Source organism: Salmo salar, unplaced genomic scaffold (genome assembly GCF_905237065.1).
Source record: "Salmo salar unplaced genomic scaffold, Ssal_v3.1, whole genome shotgun sequence".
NCBI classification, from domain to species: domain Eukaryota; kingdom Metazoa; phylum Chordata; class Actinopteri; order Salmoniformes; family Salmonidae; genus Salmo; species Salmo salar.
The window spans coordinates 13,691-22,942 of record NW_025549725.1 but is presented as its reverse complement, the minus strand read 5'-3'; the positions used below and the strand labels follow the sequence as shown (position 1 = coordinate 22,942).

At 45.9% G+C, this 9,252-nt stretch overlaps 1 long non-coding RNA gene across 1 annotated transcript; it reads left to right on the top strand.

Moving 5' to 3' along the window:
• Window positions 1–7,400, top strand: LOC123738733 (uncharacterized). Its single transcript, XR_006767528.1, has 3 exons — window positions 1–243; window positions 467–469; window positions 7,385–7,400. It is a non-coding gene; the product is annotated as an uncharacterized lncRNA (long non-coding RNA).
• Window positions 7,401–9,252: the final 1,852 nt, after the last annotated feature.

The following is a 9,252-nucleotide window of genomic DNA, read 5'->3' as shown; positions in this document are numbered from 1 at the left end:
GGTCTGGAACTGAGTGTTGGGGTTAGAGAAGGGAGAGGGTCTGGAACTGAGTGTTGGGGTTAGAGAGAGGAGAGGGTCTGGAACTGAGTGTTGGGGTTAGAGAGAGGAGAGGGTCTGGAACTGAGTGTTGGGGTTAGAGAAGGGAGAGGGTCTGGAACTGAGTGTTGGGGTTAGAGAGAGGAGAGGGTCTGGAACTGAGTGTTGGGGTTAGAGAAGGGAGAGGGTCTGGAACTGAGTGTTGGGGTATTGAGGGTTATGTGATATCTCAGTGACTGACCTGCTGTGTATCTCTGTCTCACTTGTTGCCATTAAAGTGCCTTACTGACTAAACCGTTTCCAGTGTTTCCTCACTACAGTCCTGATGAATTAGCATTGGACCAGAATTACAACCCAAACAGCACAACCCATCTGCACTGTTCTTCAAGTAAATGTATTTTTGTAAAATGTTCTGTGTAAGTTGTTAAAGGTTGTCCTTGTGGATATAGTTGTGTGGTTTGTTGAACTTTGAAATCATTTGTTTTTGTTTGACATATTTTCAAGTAAAAAATCTGTCAGCATCATTGTTACTGTGGAATATATGTACCATTAGCATATGTGGTACACCGTGGCTGGCACCTGGCAGCATTTAGTCACCTTTAACCCCTAGGACAGGCTGTCATCTGGCAGCGTTTAGTCACCTTTAACCCCTAGGACTGGCTGTCATATGGCAGCGTTTAGTCACCTTTAACCCCTAGGACTGGCTGTCATCTGGCCCTGCAGCGTTTAGTCACCTTTAACCCCTAGGACTGGCTGTCATCTGGCCCTGCAGCGTTTAGCCACCTTTAACCCCTAGGACTGGCTGGCATCTGGCCCTGCAGCGTTTAGTCACCTTTAACCCCTAGGACTGGCTGTCATCTGGCCCTGCAGCGTTTAGTCACCTTTAACCCCTAGGACTGGCTGTCATCTGGCCCTGCAGCGTTTAGCCACCTTTAACCCCTAGGACTGGCTGTCATCTGGCCCTGCAGCGTTTAGTCACCTTTAACCCCTAGGACTGGCTGGCATCTGGCAGCGTTTAGTCACCTTTAACCCCTAGGACTGGCTGTCATCTGGCAGCGTTTAGTCACCTTTAACCCCTAGGACAGGCTGTCATCTGGCCCTGCAGCGTTTAGTCACCTTTAACCCCTAGGACTGGCTGGCATCTGGCCCTGCAGCGTTTAGCCACCTTTAACCCCTAGGACTGGCTGTCATCTGGCCCTGCAGTGGGACAGGAACCAAGTGGGAGAAGTAAGACACACCCTTCTGGATTTGACCACCAAAATGACTCACCAGTCCTTGAAATGGATCCCCCAAGAGGAGAAGAATCACCTGGAAGAGGAGAGACATCAAGGCAGAAATGACAGAGAGCATCCACAACTGGTGTGACCTGGAGAAACTTCCCCCGAGCCGAGTGAGATGGAGGACATTCGCCAAGCAGCCTATGATCCTAATAGGAGCCAAGACCTTTATTGAAATAAGTCAACTACTTGGTCCTACTGGGTGAAGATGTGGAGGTTGTAGAGAGGGCTGTAACTGAACAGCATTACCACTTCCAACCAGGAGGTGGCAGCACTGCCCTGAGGTTGGTTCAGATTATGAAGCGAAGGTGTGGTGTAGTTCCTCAATAACGCCAGTAGGGGGAGGTGATGCACCCTTCAAATAAAATGTTATTGGTCCATATTTAACAGATGTTATTGGTCCATACACATATTTAACAGATGTTATTGGTCCATATTTAACAGATGTTATTGGTCCATACACATATTTAACAGATGTTATTGGTCCATATTTAACAGATGTTATTGGTCCATATTTAACAGATGTTATTGGTCCATATTTAACAGATGTTATTGGTCCATATTTAACAGATGTTATTGGTCCATATTTAACAGATGTTATTGGTCCATATTTAACAGATGTTATTGGTCCATATTTAACAGATGTTATTGTGGGTGTAGTGAAATGCTTGTGTTCTTCGCTCTAACAGTGCAGTAGTATCTAACAATTCACAACAATACACACAAATCTAAAAGTAAAAGAATAGAATGAAGGAAAACATGAATATTAGGACGAGCATTGTCAGAATGTGTGTGTGTGTGTGTGTGTGTGTGTGTGTATGTATATATATATATATATATATATATATATATATATATTATATGTGTATATATATATATTATATGTGTATATATATATATATATATATATATATTATATGTGTATATATATATATTATATGTGTATATATATATATTATATGTGTATATATATATATATTATATACACGTGTGATGGGATGCATAAACGTTATGGACAGTTTGTGGATAGAATATTTAGTACACTGTAGAATGTTTAGGCTAGAACAGTGTGCAGTGCGTTCGGAAAGCATTTAGACCCCTTGACTTTTTGCACATTTTGTTACGTTACAGCCTTATTCTACACAGCCTTATTCTACACACTACACAGCCTTATTCTACACAGCCTTATTCTACACACTACACAGCCTTATTCTACACAGCCTTATTCTACACACTACACAGCCTTATTCTACACAGCCTTATTCTGCACACTACACAGCCTTATTCTACACACTACACAGCCTTATTCTACACAGCCTTATTCTACACAGCCTTATTCTGCACAGCCTTATTCTACACACTACACAGCCTTATTCTGCACACTACACAGCCTTATTCTACACAGCCTTATTCTGCACACTACACAGCCTTATTCTACACAGCCTTATTCTACACAGCCTTATTCTACACACTACACAGCCTTATTCTACACACTACACAGCCTTATTCTGCACACTACACAGCATTATTCTGCACACTACACAGCCTTATTCTACACACTACACAGCCTTATTCTACACACTACACAGCCTTATTCTACACACTACACAGCCTTATTCTACACACTACACAGCCTTATTCTGCACACTACACAGCCTTATTCTACACAGCCTTATTCTACACACTACACAGCCTTATTCTACACACTACACAGCCTTATTCTACACACTACACAGCATTATTCTGCACACTACACAGCCTTATTCTACACACTACACAGCCTTATTCTACACACTACACAGCCTTATTCTGCACACTACACAGCCTTATTCTACACACTACACAGCCTTATTCTACACAGCCTTATTCTGCACACTACACAGCCTTATTCTACACACTACACAGCATTATTCTACACACTACACAGCCTTATTCTACACACTACACAGCCTTATTCTACACACTACACAGCCTTATTCTACACAGCCTTATTCTGCACACTACACAGCCTTATTCTACACACTACACAGCCTTATTCTACACAGCCTTATTCTGCACACTACACAGCCTTATTCTACACACTACACAGCCTTATTCTACACAGCCTTATTCTGCACACTACACAGCCTTATTCTACACAGCCTTATTCTGCACACTACACAGCCTTATTCTACACACTGCACAGCCTTATTCTACACAGCCTTATTCTACACAGCCTTATTCTGCACACTACACAGCCTTATTCTACACACTACACAGCCTTATTCTACACAGCCTTATTCTGCACACTACACAGCCTTATTCTACACACTACACAGCCTTATTCTGCACACTACACAGCCTTATTCTACACACTGCACAGCCTTATTCTGCACACTACACAGCCTTATTCTGCACACTACACAGCCTTATTCTACACAGCCTTATTCTACACAGCCTTATTCTGCACACTACACAGCCTTATTCTACACAGCCTTATTCTACACAGCCTTATTCTACACACTACACAGCCTTATTCTACACACTACACAGCATTATTCTGCACACTACACAGCCTTATTCTACACACTACACAGCCTTATTCTACACACTACACAGCCTTATTCTGCACACTACACAGCCTTATTCTACACACTACACAGCCTTATTCTGCACACTACACAGCCTTATTCTACACACTACACAGCCTTATTCTACACAGCCTTATTCTGCACACTACACAGCCTTATTCTGCACGCTACACAGCCTTATTCTACACAGCCTTATTCTACACACTACACAGCCTTATTCTACACACTACACAGCCTTATTCTGCACACTACACAGCCTTATTCTACACACTACACAGCCTTATTCTACACACTACACAGCCTTATTCGTCAATCTACACACAATACCCCATAATGACAAAGCAAAAACAGGATTTTAGAAATATCACATTTACATAAGTATTCAGACCTTTTACTCAGTACTTTGTTGAAGCACCTTTGGCAGTGATTACAGCCTCAAGTCTTCTCTGGTATGACGCTACAAGCTTGGCACACCTGTATTTGGGGAGTTTCTCCCATTCTTCTCTGCAGATCCTCTCAAGCTCTGTCAGGTTGGATGGGGAGCGTCGCTGCACAGGTATTTTCAGGTCTCTCCAGAGATGTTTGATCGGGTTCAAGTCCGGTCTCTGGCTGGGCCACTCAAGGACATTCAGAGACTTGTCCCGAAGCCACTCCTGCGTTGTCTTGGCTGTGTGCTTAGGGTCGTTGTCCTGTTGGAAGGTGAACCTTTGCCCCAGTCTGAGGTCCTGAGCGCTCAGGAGCAGGTTTTCATCAAGGATCTCTCTGTACTTTGCTCCATTCACCTTTCCCTCGTTCCTGACTAGTCTCCCAGTCCCTGCCACTGAAAAACATCCCCACAGCATGATGCTGCCACCACCATGCTTCACTGTAGGGATGGTGTCAGGTTTCCTCCAGAGGTGACGCTTGGCATTCAGGTCAAAGAGTTCAATCTTGGTTTCATCAGACTAGAGAATCTTGTTTCTCATGGTCAGAGTCCTTTAGGTGCCTTTTGACAAACTCCAAGCGGGCTGTCATGTGCCTTTTACTGAGGAGTGGCTTCCATCTGGTCACTCTACCATAAAGGCCTGATTGGTGGAGTGCTGCAGAGATGGTTGTCCTTCTGGAAGATTCTACCATCTCCACAGAGAAGCTCTGTCAGAGTGATTGATTGCTTCTGTGGACAGGTGTCTTTTATACAGGTAACAAGCTGCGGTTAGGAGCACTCCCTTTAAGAGTGTGCTCCTAATCTCAGCTCGTTACCTGTATAAAAGACACCTGGGAGCCATAAATCTTTCTGATTGAGAGGGGGTCAAATACTTATTTCCCTCATTAAAATGAAAATCAATTTATAACATTTTTGACATGCCTTTTTCTGGATTGTTTTGTTGTTATTCTGTCTCTCACTGTTCAAATAAACCTACCATTAAAATTATAGACTGATCCTTTCTTTATCAGTGGGCAAACGTACAAAATCAGCAGGGGATCAAATACTTTTTTCCCCCCACTGTATGTCAGAGTGACTATTGGGTTCTTGGTCACCTCCCTGACTAAGGCCCTTCTCCCCCGATTGCTCAGTTTGGCCGGGCGGACAGTTCTAGGAAGAGTCTTGGTGGTTCCAAACTTCTTCCATTTAAGAATGATGGAGGCCACTGTGTTCTTGGGGACCTTCAATGCTGCAGAATTGTTTTGGTACCCTTCCTCTGATCTGTACCTCGACACAATCCTGTCTCGGAGCTCTACGGACAATTCCTTCTACCTCATGGCTTGTTTTTTGCTCTGACATGCACTGTCAACTGTGGGACCTTATATAGACAGGTGTGTACCTTTCCAAATCATGTCCAATCAATTTAATTCACCACAGGTGGACTCCAATCAAGTTGTAGAAACATCTCAAAGATGATCAATGGAAACAGGATGCACCTGAGCTCAATTTCGAGTCTCATAGCAAAGGGTCTGAATACTTAAGTAAATAATGTATTTCTGTTTTTTATTTGTCCTAAGTTTGCAAAATTTCTAAAAACCTGTTTTCACTTCGTCATTATGGGGTATTGTGTGTAGATTGATGAGGGAAATGTTTTATTTAATACATTTTAGAATAAGGCTGTAACTTTACAAAAATGTGGAAAAACGGAAGGGGTCTGAATACTTTCCGAATGCACTGTAGAGACAGCAATAGTTGAATAGGATGGTATTGACTAGAACACAGTATGTAAACATTATTAAAGTGACCAGTGATTCTGTGTCTATGGGGCAGCAGCCTCTAAGGTGCAGGGTTGAGTAACCAGGTGGTAGCTGGCTAGTGATGGCTATTTAACAGTCTGAAGGTCTGGAGATAGAAGCTGTTTTTCAGTCTCTCGGTTCCAGCTTTGATGCAGCTGTACTGACCTCACCTTCTGGATGATAGCGGGGTGAACAGGCAGTGGCTCGGGTGGTTGTTGTCCTTGATGATCTTTTTGGCCTTCCTGTGACATCGTGTGGTGTAGGTGTCCTGGAGGGCAGGTAGTTTGCCCCCGGTGATGCGTTATGCAGACCTCACTACCCTCTGGAGAGCCCTGCTGTTGCAGGCGGTGCAGTTGCCGTACCAGGCGGTGATACAGCCCGACAGGATGCTCTCGATTGTTCATCTGTAAAAGTTTGTGAGGGTCTTAGGTGCCAAGCCAAATTTCTTCAGCCTCCTGAGGTTGAAGAGGCATTGTTGCGATTTCTTCACCACAGTTTCTGTGTGGGTGGACCATTTCAGTTTGTCCGTGATGTGTACGCAGAGGAACTTTAAGCTTTCCACCTTCTCCACTGCGGCCCTGGCGATGTGGATAGGAGGGTGCTCCCTCTGCTGTTTCCTGAAGTCCACGATCAGCTCCATTGTTTTGTTGACGTTGAGCGAGAGGTTGTTTTCCTGACACCACATTCCCAGGGCCCTCACCTCCTCCCTGTAGGCTGTCTCGCCATTGTTGGTAATCAGGCCTGATTGAGTTGGAGGGTGCATGGTCATGCAGTCATGGGTGAACAGGGAGTACAGGAGGGGCCGAGCTAGTACCCTTGTGGGGCCGCTGTGTTGAGGATCAGCGAAGTGGAGGTGTTGTTTCCTTCCTTCGCCACCTGGGGGTGGGCCGTCAGGAAGTCCAGGACCCAGTTGGACAGGGCTGGGTTCAGACCCAGGGCCCCAAGATTAATGATGAGCTTGGAGGGTACTATGGTGTTGAATGCTGAGCTGTAGTCAATGAACAGCATTCTTACATAGTTTTTCCTCTTGTCCAGATGGGATAGGGCAGTGTGCAGTGCGATGGCGATAACATGGTCCGTGGATCTATTGGGGCGGTAAGCAAATTAAAGTGGGTCTAGGGTGTCAGGTAAGGTAGAGGTGATATGATCCTTAACTAGCCCCTCAAAGCACTTCATGATGACAGAAGTGAGGGCTATTTGGCGATAGTCATTTAGTTCAGGAACAATGGAGAACATCTTGAAGCAAGTAGGGACAGCAGACTGGGTTGTAGTTCAGACTGGGAGAGGTGGAGCACCCTTCAGAGAGACAGGAGAGGAGTGGTGTTTTGGTTCCTTTACTCCACCAGGAGGAAAGGTGGAGCACCCTTCAGAGAGACAGGAGAGGAGTGGTGTTTTGGTTCCTTAACTCCACCAGGAGGAGTGGTGGAGCGCCCTTCAGAGAGACAGGAGAGGAGTGGTGTTTTGGTTCCTTTACTCCACCAGGAGGAAAGGTGGAGCGCCCTTCAGAGAGACAGGAGAGGAGTGGTGTTTTGGTTCCTTTACTCCACCCTTCAGAGAGACAGGAGAGGAGTGGTGTTTTGGTTCCTTAACTCCACCAGGAGGAGAGGTGGAGCACCCTTCAGAGAGACAGGAGAGGAGTGGTGTTTTGGTTCCTTTACTCCACCCTTCAGAGAGACAGGAGAGGAGTGGTGTTTTGGTTCCTTAACTCCACCAGGAGGAGTGGTGGAGCGCCCTTCAGAGAGACAGGAGAGGAGTGGTGTTTTGGTTCCTTTACTCCACCAGGAGGAGAGGTGGAGCACCCTTCAGAGAGACAGGAGAGGAGTGGTGTTTTGGTTCCTTAACTCCACCAGGAGGAGTGGTGGAGCGCCCTTCAGAGAGATAGGAGAGGAGTGGTGTTTTGGTTCCTTTACTCCACCCTTCAGAGAGACAGGAGAGGAGTGGTGTTTTGCTTCCTTAACTCCACTAGGAGGAAAGGTGGAGCACCCTTCAGAGAGACAGGAGAGGAGTGGTGTTTTGGTTCCTTTACTCCACCCTTCAGAGAGACAGGAGAGGAGTGGTGTTTTGGTTCCTTTACTCCACCAGGAGGAGAGGTGGAGCGCCCATCAGAGAGATAGGAGAGGAGTGGTGTTTTGGTTCCTTAACTCCACTAGGAGGAGTGGTGCAGACTGCAGGCTGCTGGCTGTGTTCCTTATGGCCCCAGTGCTACGCTGAGGAACAATGCAGTCATTCTGCGAGGACACACACATCCTCTCACACACACACCACACCCCGCCTCTCAGCCTGCATGACTTTATAAGGTATTAAATGCAGCTCCTGTTGTGATTGGTCGACAGGAATTTGAGCAGGGAATTGTGATTCGCTGCGGCACATAAACACACAGCACCTGTTAGAACACATAACCCTCGGAGCACACACACACACACACACACACACACACACACACACACACACACACACACACACACACACACACACACACACACACACACACACACACACACAACCACCCCTCACACACACACCTACACACTCAGACACACACACACACACACACACACACTCAGACACCTAAACACACACACACACACACACACACACACACACACACACACACACACACACACACACACTCAGACACCTAAACACAAACACACACACACACTCAGACACACACACACACCTACACACACACACAACACACACACACACACTCACTCAGACACACACACACCTACACACACACAACACACACACACACACACACACCTACACACACACACACACACCTACACACACACACACACCTACACACTCTCACACACACACACAACCACCCCTCACACACACACACACACACACCTAACCCCAATCCTAACCCTACACACTAGTGATGTGTGTGTTGACTCATAGCCTGCACTCCCTGTATTATATCTACGGAGGGTCCAGGGTCATCTCAGCCTGCAGTCCCTGTATTATATCTACGGAGGGTCCAGGGTCATCTCAGCCTGCAGTCCCTGTATTATATCTATGGAGGGTTCAGGGTCATCTCAGCCTGCAGTCCCTGTATTATATCTATGGAGGGTCCAGGGTCATCTCAGCCTGCAGTCCCTGTATTATATCTACGGAGGGTTCAGGGTCATCTCAGCCTGCACTCCCTGTATTATATCTAT